General features: G+C 37.6%; 1 protein-coding gene across 3 annotated transcripts in view; it reads right to left on the bottom strand.

Moving 5' to 3' along the window:
• Positions 1–12,018, bottom strand: part of LOC111873411 — a 650,279-nt gene that overhangs the window by 211,672 nt on the left and 426,589 nt on the right. For all 3 annotated transcript variants that reach the window (XM_033755081.1, XM_023868098.2, XM_023868099.2), the window contains exon 2: positions 2,248–2,378. The gene's annotated coding sequence lies outside the window, so the exon portion shown is untranslated. The remainder of the gene's footprint in view (positions 1–2,247; positions 2,379–12,018) is intronic.

The raw sequence follows: 12,018 nt of genomic DNA, 5'->3' as shown, positions 1-12,018 counted from the left end.
GTTACTTCCCTCTTCCCAGATCCAAATACTCTTTTCAGCAGCTGTCCTCAAACACCCTCAATCCACGTTCCTCTCCTAGCGTTAAATACCGGGTTTAATATGCACCAAAGATATAAAATTATACTTTGTATATGCGCCGGCCTCCTTTTACCTCCAGGAAGATTCACAGCACTCACTTTCATTAGAGAATGAGTCGGTCACAAGGAAATAGTGCGGCGGGAAGGTTTAGGTCAATTGAAAAATCCAATGGCCTTATCATGAAACGAACCCATAACATTCTATCTTGTAGCATAGGGCCTAGACTAACTACTCTACCGTTTTCCCTCCTATTTTTTATTTTGAATGTTAAAATTAGTTTTAAAATTTGTTGAGAGGTTTAAACAGTATGATGCAAGGTTCACATAGCCGACAGTAAAGGGCTTCTGGTCTTGTGGCGAGGATGTGGAAAGTACGTAAGTGTTGTGAAGCGGGATGAAGGGAAGTGCATCAGTTCATGACAGTACGTATTGCATTACTGTTACTGTTTAGTGTATAGTGTGCTTATATTTTATTAGTTTGTATTTGTAATTGTACTTGTAGCTGTAATTGTACTTGCATTGTATTCATTGTGTGTACTGTGTCCTTTATTGTACGTACAGTTTTGTGTGCTGTGTTTTGTTTGACAATGGTGTGTTATTTTGAATGATTTGTGTCATTCGTGTGTTGTGTCTTATCGTAGTATCACTGCCACCGGGTAAAAACACAGATGCAGCTGAAATAAATAAAAAAATAATAAGACAGTTACCAGTGTTTCAGAGAGAAATACTGTCTCAATTTTATGTACCATGAAATCCGGAGTGAAGATCCCTCTGCTGTGTTTGTAATTAACTACTAAACCACACGGCCTACAATCCTAGAAGACGGTAATCTTGAGGATTAATCTGGCTTAGGTGGGGGTCTGGTGATAGGCTCTTGCGAATATGATGGTAATCTTTTGAGCTTCGTAAAATACAATAATATTTTGGCTAGTAATTGATTATAAAGTCTAACAGTGTCCTCATTCATGAAGAAATTGACTAGTAAAAATTATTTATGCACGTTTCCACTGTATATTGAAGTTCAGTTTCGACCGTGAAGGGAGATAGCATTTTGTTCACCCCCGGTTTATTAATTTCGAGTAGAGCAAGCGCACAGGAGGCTGAATTTCGAAGCAAATGAACGACAAGGAAACTTAGTGTAGTGGAATGAATGCATCTAGTGAAACACCGGAACTGAATCAAGATGAAGGCAAAGAAAACAATGAAGCAATGGATGAATGCATTTGGAAACTGGCATTAGTCAAGGCCAATTGAACACATTAAGATACAGAGTAGAAATGTTATTGTTACATTTTCTGCTTAGCCTGGAATTCCTCAACCACGCAAATTCATGAGTGTCTTATGGAATATCGGAAGAGACAAATGTTACAATTTCACGGTCTCTATGAGCAATGTTTAAAAAGAAATTGCTTTGAGGGGAGGCAATGTCTCTCTCTGACCTTTTATTCTCATAATTTAATTTAGAGATGAATATTTCTCCCTTCTGGAATATAAGACCATGTAGATTTCTGTTTGCTGGGGGCTTCATCTTGGTTTTTTTTTTGCCTGGCTTACTCTTCAGCCTTGATGATGCAAGCGATATGTTCCACTGAAACGTCTATTGACTTGCAGCGGACTATATGTCCCAGAAGATTTAACTCTTCAAGACCACCGTTACAAGAACTTTAACACGGTATATAAATATACATAAGGTATGCAGTCTACAGAAAAATATTCTGTATTTAAAAAACAAAGAAGACACTACTGTATCAACATTTGTACATATTTGTTTTTACAAACGCAACATGTTTCGACCTTTATACCGTGCCATCATCAGGCGTGCAATGATCAATCCTCAGCTACTAAATTGCAAATAATTTTTATCTAATTCTTCAAATAAGAATCCTTATTATATCTTGAAATTATTTAAATACATAAATTTATAAATTGAATATTATTTGGCCAAAAATTTAAAATTTAAAATGTTTAGATAATAATATTTAAAATTAAAGATATAAAAGTCAAAATTAGAAACTGAAGATAAAAACATGAAAATTAAAATTTCACAAAAATGGAATTGAAATGTTTTTGTGAAGAGACTCAAGGACTGCTATGTGTTTATCTTAGTTTATGACAGTATAAGCGACTATACGCCTGATGATGGCGTTTGAATCACAGAAAATGTGTTTACCTGTGGTGCATGAGCTCCTGTCGTGATGTGTCACACTGCTTATTTGTTGAACCATTAGGGTGTTTTGTTCTTGTAAACGTATCAGCTGATTCTAGGGCTGAATTTACAGCCATTCCATCTGCAAAAGATACCTGGAAGCATACAAAGAGAACAATATTTGTATTTTATTATTAAGTTACAAACTGGTTGAAATTAGGAAACTGATCATATTAACATATCAATAAAATTGGATCTGGGGTTCATACACTAATCAAAGAATATACGTTGTAGTTCTGCATATATCTGCATAAATGAATTTTTTTTTTTTTTTTTTAATTTCCTGTATATTTACAATCTACTCAACATATTACGAGTATTTAGTAAATGTGGTAAGTCACTTGACACTGTAGGTGTTGCCGGCCAGTGCCGGTACATAAATGAATAAAGAGCAACAATACAAGGAGCTCAGTTACAAGGAACAAACCCAATCTGTAAGTAAGAAGTTCTGGTAAGAATTGATATACTACTTTCCTTTCGTAAGACACAGAAAGTATAGAAAACGACACATCCAACAATTCTTCTATTGTTCTCTCTGTAATTTTTCCACGGGAACGTTTATTACTGAGCTGTTGCATAGCAACGGTATTGGAATCTACTGTACACAGGCGTGAAAAGTAATAGGAGCGTTTTATGAAGTACCCCCTTAAAATGAACTTAGGTGTCATATTATACATACCAAGTTTCAAAACGATTGCTTAATCTATTCAAAAGTTGATAAGGGGGATACACAGACACACAGACAGCATGATGATCGCATAAGATATAAGGAAAGTAGGCTAAAAATATAATCCTAATTGTAGAGTCAGAGGCAGTACTTGCATTAAAATATGACATAAAGCCGAGGATGATCTACAGGTTTATAAATACATCAGTCGTCTATTTGTTAATTTATAATAACGTTAATCATTACCTAATTGGTTAGCTGCCGGATAAAATATGCCTAGCATGTTCAATAAATTTGTATATAAAAGATAAACTGAACAAAACACATGAGGGACTTAATTCGATATCGTTTAGGAACCTCTGCAGTGCTTAGAAAAAATCTTATTAAAAATCGATACGGTGATCTATTTATTATTTTTAAATCCTGTGGAAATTGTCCCAGAAAATGGGTAACTCTTTATGAAGCACAGAATAAAACATTTACATTCTTTTGCTGAATATGGCGAAGTAAAAAAAGGTAAAATTGTCCCTATGCTTAACTAATTTAATTCCACGCCATAAGATGTATTTGGGGAGTAAAAGTACAGATCCACATATTCTTGCACTCGGCACTGGTGGGAAATGAGTGGTTAGCTTCACGGTCCCGCCTCTTTGCTCCAGGGTTAAGGACCTCCGGTAACCTTTGGATAGGAGGCTGGGTGATCCGGTCTGGACGGTGAGGAGAGGAGAAAAATTTTTCCCCTACCGGGACTCAAACTCCGACCCCTCAGCCGTCCAGACCGTAGTCAGTCACTAAATCGACTCAGCTATTCCGGCTCCAAATATGGCATGGTTCACATTTTAATAGGAGAAACATGGACGTAGATAATATTGTTTCAGTGACACAAACTATAATATTTACACAGCCCAATTCGATTCTCACAGAGGCTGAATGTCTTAAAGGTTCATAGGTTAGAATTATTAAACAATGGAAGCGTTTTAAACTTGAGTTTGCTTTTTATTGAGCAGAGAATTTGTAACATAATATGAAAATTTGAAGAATATTATCTTCCGCGATATAACGCCATGCTGTCTGGTTAAAGTCAACCGACGTTTCACAGGAACGTGTTCTGCTTGCTACCTGCTTTCACGCTGGTATCTTGCTCGGCTCATTCTTAGGTCCTGATGATGGAGGCGATATGTTCGTCCGAAAGGTAGGTTGACTTTAAACGGATTAGATGGCGTTATCCCCCAGAAGATAGTACTCTTCATAACCACCGCTACGAGTACACTACTCATGAAAATCTGTTTAAGAATTTCACATCTGTTGAAAAATAAAAGGGAGATGAAGCCTGTCTGTTCCCTCGAACAGACTTTATGCACTACATTGAAGTAGCTGAAGAGAAACAAAGCCTTCTTTTATAAGAAAAATCTCTATGGTCTCGGGGATATTAAAGTGTTATGAAGTTATTACATCAAGTTCTAAGCAGTCTCTCTGCCCTACCAAGGGTCTTTCAAGTATTCTGCGTTAAACTCAGCACAAACACCGTTAAGTTGTTGGTAAAGTGGATTTTGTCAAAAGTGTAAATGAACTGGAAATGTTATAACAACCCTTTATACTTCTTTGATCATTATTTATTATTACATCGAATTTTTAAATAAATTTTTACAATGGTAATAGCAACTACGTGGTTTTCTCTACTGCTATTCAAAAGTACACACAAAGTAAGATTTCGTGTTCCTGCAAATGAAAGTAACACTAACTGTTCACAGACAGTAACAGTTCATTCGAAAATCTCAGCGATGGGTCCATTGTCTTCAACTAAGCCGATTCGCTGCATGAATGCATGCATGTTAGTCTGTCAAGCTTTCCCTCGTTTGGCCGACAGAATTATGGTTAATCAAACTCCTATCCGTGAAGACAGAGTTGAATACAAAAAACAATATAACTGACGGAATCCAGGACGAGTAGGCATGTAAGTCCCTGATACATGAGGCTACGTATTAATTTGATGAAAACCGTGATAGACTTCAGACAAATTCTAGTATATCTGGAACTGAAAGAACATAGGGGTCAGCATATTCAAATTATTTATTCATTTAAATTACAAAATTGAATAATATTGACACATTTTACTGTTTATATTGTTTTTAATCTGAAGTTTAATACAATCAATTTAATTACTTCGCATGTATGTCTCAACTATACCATTATTTTATACTGTCAGGAATATAAGAGTTATATTCCGAAAGTACTCGTAATCTCCGATGAGTTGTTAATAAAATAAACAACGAGAAGAAATTTACTTTATAAAAATACATACATACTGAAGCTACCGCCGGAATTGAGGACTTATCGCATCGCGGAATAAGATTTTGTAGGCCTAGGTTAAAGATGTTTGCCGCCTGTGAGCTCAGTCACATTCTGACACCTTCCAGCAATTCCTCATTATTGTTGAAGCGCTGTGATCCCAACCAGTTCTTCAGGTAGATACGCTCGGAGAGAGATCAGGGCTGTAAGGAGTGTAGTCAAACAACTCCCAGTTGAAAAGTTCCAGAACTGCTCAAATGCCAGTAGCTGTATGCGGACACGCATTGTGATGGAGGAGCATTACACCGTATGTCAGCATTCCACTCCTATTTTGAATGGCCCTACGCACTTTTTTACTGTTTCGGAATACATTTATGATGTTACTGTGGTCCCATGTTGGATGGATTCCACCATCAGCATCCCTTTCCATTTGCTGAAAAGAGTGGCCATCAGCTTTCTGGCAGGCAGAGAACATTTACTTAAACTTTTTTCAGTTTGTTTTATCTGCTTTATCTGCTCCTTGGTTTAAATATTCACAACTGAAACCCTAGCTTTATCACCTGTTACTCGTACGATGTGATTGATAAATTCATTGTCATCTTTATGGTATAACTCTAAAAATTCTACAAAAACTGAAGCCATTTTCTATGTTTTGTGCGTACCCGTGAGCATTTTCGGAAATCATTTTGCACAAATCTTCTCATAGCTTAGAATAACTGTGGTAATCTCGTGAAACTTGTGGAAATTCACACGAAAGTTCTGAAACTGTAAGAAAGCAGCCTTTAATATTTTTTTTAGCTAACATTCTGAAGATCATCACTCACTACAGATGGCCGGCCGACCACTCCGCTACTCATCGTGAGCATTTTTCGTCCATCTTTGAATATTCCACACCCTTGTTTCGTAGTTCCTTCACTTATATTTTGTAAATCGCGCATAATTCAGGATGGTTTTCCGCAGCACTCACATTTTTAGCGTGAAGAAAACAAGTCATAGCACAAATTTCACAACTGGCGGATTAACAATCGCAGGGCACATCAAAACTGACTCTGTAAAGACAAGAACAAACACTAGCTGTCCAGTTATATTATGGTTTACAAGACACTGAACCATGTGACGCTACCTCGCATGTGCAAGCTCTCCCTCACTCCTACATTAATTGCCTAAAATAAACGGAATTCACGTTCGAATAGCCCTCGTATATATACTCGTATGTGTGAAATATGTTGCCACGTCTTTCAGTTGAAACAGACCGTTCCCAAACGTGAAAAATTCCCGTTAATTATAAATAGTCCATTTGCAGATGTAGCCGGGATATCTCAGTATAATAGCCAGACATACTGAAAATCGGAGTTTAATTGCCGGCATGGGCAATATACTCCAACGTGTCCAGACTGGCTTTGGGGCCCAGCGAGTCTCCTACTCAATAGGAGTAGGAACCTTTTTTCGCCGGGGAATAAAGTAAATAAAGAAACTGTTGTTTCAACTTTACCACTCATTTCCATAGAGTTTTGGAAATATAAATGGGTGGAACGGTACTTCCATTTCTGCATACGCCTTCATGACGAGGTGCTTAATTAAGCACAGGAACATTTCTTTTTACCTTCACATATACAACATTCATTTTGGATGTCCTTTCTGGGAAATAAAAGGAAGAAAATTATTTTGATATTTAAATTAATATGTAAATATAATTGGAATGATCAAGACAAGGGTGAGATGGGCACAAAATGTAGCACGAGTGGGGGGAGAGGAATGTGTATAGGATATTGGTGGGAAAGCAAGAAAGAAGACCAAGACGTTGGTGGGTGGACAATATTAAAATGTGTCTTACAGAGATAGGATGGGATGGTTTGGATTAGGTTGTTCTGACTTAGGATAGGGACCAGTGGAGGGCTCTTGTGAACACGGTAATGAACCTTCGTGTTCCATAAAATGTTGAGAAGATCTTGAGTAGCTACACAATTAGCAGCTTCTCAAGAAGGGCTCAGCTCCATGAGTGTGACATCTTGCTACATTTTAATTACCAGAACTGAACACAACCGAGAGGACGACACGACAAATTCAAGAGAGTACAATGGCAATACCACCATATTAAAGGGTCACGAAGTTCTCTTATTGCGACGCAGGCTTTAGGAACAGCGAATCTGCAATTTATTAAGAATGCGACTATGAATACTCTCATTAGAAAGAAAACGAAACTTTCTGCTTATGTTGTGGTAAAAATTGCTTAAATTAAAATAAATGTTAAAATTGAGGTCTTGTTTAAAACAAGGATCGGTACTCCTGTTTGTATCTAGGCTAGAGTTCAATTCCAATGCTGTGGTATTCTCCTGTTCTATGATATTTGTTGCTTGATTTTTGGTGTTGACCGATGAGTTCATAAGGACTTACGAATGCTAATCTGGTTAAATACATTAAAACATGTAAACAAAATAGATTATGTAAAATTAGAAGTCGAGCTGCATAAGCAAGAGCATTGCCTGACTTCAGCTTTTATCTCAAAATGCTGCATTTTAAAGATTATTTTCTGACATAATGCAGGAACAGGGAATGACACGCAAAACAGTTTACCACATTAGGGATAAATATAAACTAACTACAGACACAAAATTTCTCTATACACAAGATGCAAGAAGGATTCAAGACGGACAAAGAGAATGCCTGGTTGCCAAGACACTGGGCAGAAATGTGGGAACACTTAGAAAAAGTACAAATTCTAAGCTCAAACCACATTTCATTTTTCCAGACAATGCTCTTCTCTTTATTGGCAATTTTTAGGTGCGACGAATGAAACATTTGTACGTTTATTCTCCAGTTGTAAGATGTTACTATATAATGAAGTTCAAATTGCTTTAAGGAATGGTTCTATCTTCGCTTAGAAAATTTATAAACATCTTCACTTTTGAAATAAAATGAGAGCTGGGTAATTATTGTCGTATTTCTGCACATACACTAAAAATATTTACTCTCGAATTCTGGTGTTCTTTTTTTTTTTTTGAACAAAAATTCGTTTTGAACAAAAAATCAAAACCATTAACAACTTCAAAACACGCCATCAAGTTTAAGCTTCTTATATCCCCTCAAACTGCAGATTCAACCGTCATTAAATAACTATGTGTTCCTGCATAATGCACACATTAGATTCAGTCTTCTCCTCGTGTGTTTCGGGTTCAACTTCCTGTATCGGGTCATACAAAAAATGCATGGGTTTTCCATTCAGGTTACGCATTAGTTTTTTTAAGAATGTTGTGCTTGAAGGCGTTTTGTTCCCAAGTTCTTATGACTGCCTAAATGAAATTTCTATCAAATACATTAATAACGATAGCGAGCAATCCATAACAGCTTATATTCGTTATAGTGTGACAAGTATCGAACCAAAATTTCATTGAAAATATTGATATTTGTGGAAGGAGGTGCAAATGTTATAATAATGTAAATGGAAGTTGTTCTCGTGGGTCAATCCAGATAATATTTCTTTAGACTTTTTAATTCGCTTAGTGGGGGGTGGAGTCCAGCTGGGTCCACTCGGCACGGCCGAACCTGATTGGCCTATTGTACCTGCTCCGGGTGATGATGATGATGATGATGATGATGATAATGATTATGGAGAATTTGGTGGAATGAAGATTGGCAGGGGAAACCTAAGTACTCGGAGAACACACGCCCACCGCATTTTGTTCACCACAAATCCCACTTTACCAGACCCGGGATCGAACCCGGGTCGCCTCGTTGGGAAGGCAGCGACTAACCGCTTGAGCTATGGCGCGGCCTATTTCTTTAGATTTAAAAAGGGCGCAATGTTTCCTTCAAGGTTTAAAGTGCTTGAACATTTAAAGATGGGAGACAAACTTTCGATTGGAAGTAATCTTAATTCACTCATATAGTGTACAAATTATTTTGCACAAAACTTGTTCAATGAATTCTACGTTACATTTTAGTGTCAATTTCCTGGCAAGGACCTCAGATGTCCCAAGACCATAATCGAAATGAAGTGAACACTTTGTGCAAAAATACAACTCGTAAAACTCAAATCGGTACACCATTTTGTCTCGCAAACCAGTGCATAAAAACGAAAGAGTAAAATGTTCCATTAAAGTGACACGATACAAAGCATCGGGTAAAACTGTAAATCTGCTAGGATGTGGAATCCAGGCTACAACAAGCGTGAGGCTATGTGAAGGAGGCTTAGATAAGTGAGCAGTTTGTATGCTGGGGAACAGGAGAGTGAAGGTGCAGAGTTATGTCTCTCAGATCAATACGAGGCCAGTGAAGCGGGCGGATCACAATTGTCGCGTGCCAAATCATCAAAACACGTCGGCACTCTTGTGGTTTATATTCCTGCTTTTTTCCCTCCGATCATTGTGAACAGACTGTATCACAGACAGTGCTTCTTGAAATAAGTTTTGTGCATTTAAAAAAAAGAGGGCCCATAAAGAAATACGATATAAATAAAATGGGGAGAAGAAAAAAAGTTAACCTCTGTCAAATTTTTCACATCTTTCTTTCAATTTATATGTCCAGCGAAGTTCGATGCGTGAGTGGGAATTGAAGAAACGCGATAGTAGATCGCCAAGGGGTCCAGAAAATTTTCAGAGTTTCAAACAACTTCTGTATTTCTTCTTTCTATTCCCTTTTCTTTTTAAATAAAACTGCCAGAGGTAGAGGAACTCAGGGATGGATGGTTTCCTGGATGAATGTGTTCCCATTAATGCAAGTCGTCAGCTTCTTTCCTATCTGTATCATACTCCAGGGGAATGACCATACTCCAAAAATTACAGAAGTTTGATACAAGAAAAAGGAAATAAAACATTTCTTCGATAAGCGCTTAGAGATCTGGTAAGAGTTCCGTCCTTTCCTTTCCCTAGTCGAAATATATGTTAAGCATGTAGCATACATATCAAGGGTGTAACGATTTCCGTAATTAATTAAAAATATTAATAGTTATAACATGAAAACTGCATAATGAGGAGCTTCATAACTTGTACTCTTTTCCAAGTATAATTATAATGACCAAGTCAAGGAGGATGGGGGGGGCATGGCATGTAGCACGAACGGGGGAGAAGCTGAATGCATATAGGATATCGGTGGGAAAGCCAGAAGGAAATTGACCACTGGGAAGGCCAAAACATAGGTGGGAGGACAATATTAAAGTAAATCTTAGAGAGATAGGATGGGACGGTGTGGATTCGATTGATCTGGCTCAGGATAGGGATTAGTGAAGGGCTCTTGTGAACACGGTAATGAACCTTCGGGGTCCATAAAATGCTGGGAAGTGCTTGAGTAGCTGCACAATTAGCGGCTCCTCCAGAAGGGCTCAGCTCCATGAGTAAATGAAGAGTTACAATAAGAGAAATTAAAATATCACTGCAATGAATGATATGAAAAATGAAATCCCTATAAAATACTCATCGTTCTACAATAAAATATGTAATTATTTCTATGTGTAATTCTTCATCAAATACACTTCCTTTATACTATATATTTCTGTCCATATTTTTTCATCATGATCACACGAACATTCCACAAACATGAAAAGAATTTTATTTTTTCTTGAATTTCGATATGTCTCAGTAAGTTCAATTCAAACACTTACTATGCATCAACTCACAACATTCCCTTCTTATTACAAATCTACGTTCCGAATTTCCGAAACTTTATTGTTACTACTAATTCTTCTAATTTTGTTTCTTTACCTTCTGGTGTTTTGCAGGGTAAGTATACGTTCTGTCATTATTTTCCGTAATTAAATTTAATTTCAAGATTTTTCTTGTAAATTATAAATTAAAAATTAAACGCGTCTTAACATTTCACGTTCGCGTTTCCGACAGGTTCTGTGATCATCAGAAAACGGTTATTATATGATAATTTATTCGCTAATTCGGATAGTTCCAAAATAAGTGCCAATCCAAAAGGTGATAACTTCAGAAGGTTAAGGGAAACGTTCGTTGGACATATATTTACAAAGATACAAGGCAATGAAAGATAAAAATAAAAGAAATATCGGCACAAAAGTCAACTGGTAGAAAACTACGGTTTCATAATATCACGCCAAGAGTGAAATTTACTGATCCTAATGAAATCCGCAATTTAAACAGAAAGGAGCCCCAGAAATTAGAAGCAGCACAAACCATTCTTCGAGACTAATACTGGGCTTCAATATATTAGACCACGAAAGGAATTCTGGTATCGCAGTAAACCCGAAAGCTGGAAAAGTAAAGGCAAAATCAAAGTTGCCCCTGTACTTAATTAATTAAGCTAAGGTAGTTGTTTGAGGCAGTATGCTACGAGCCAAAATGTCGCGGGTTTAAGTCCCGATGAGGTCACTAGAATTTTTTTTAATTGACCTAACCCTTCAAGCCGCACTATGGCCCTGGGATCGACTAAGCCTCTAACAGATGTGAGCACCAGGAATTTTCTTGGGGAGTGAAGGGCGGCCGGCGCGTAAGGCTGACAACCTTACCACCATCTTTGAGCCGATTGTCTAGATAATGTGGGACCCTCAACGTCTCACAACCCTATGGGCCTCCGAGGCCTGTTACAGGGATATGTTTACCTTCCCCCCCCCCGTCAAGACGTATGTGGAAGTGGATGTATAGATCCATGTCTTCAGGACTTCGGCACTAGTTCGTGGTGAATGGTCAGCTTCGCTCCCCGGCCGTTTTATCTCAGGGGAAAGAACCTCCGGTACCCATTCAATAGGAGGCTGGATGGGCCCCAGGACCGATTTAGACGACATGGAGAATTTAAAATTCTTGTCCCCCCCCCCCAGGACTCTT

Source organism: Cryptotermes secundus, unplaced genomic scaffold (genome assembly GCF_002891405.2).
Source record: "Cryptotermes secundus unplaced genomic scaffold, Csec_1.0 scaffold22, whole genome shotgun sequence".
Classification (NCBI taxonomy): domain Eukaryota; kingdom Metazoa; phylum Arthropoda; class Insecta; order Blattodea; family Kalotermitidae; genus Cryptotermes; species Cryptotermes secundus.
The sequence above is the reverse complement of the archived record's forward strand: the minus strand, read 5'-3'. Positions and strand labels throughout refer to the sequence as shown.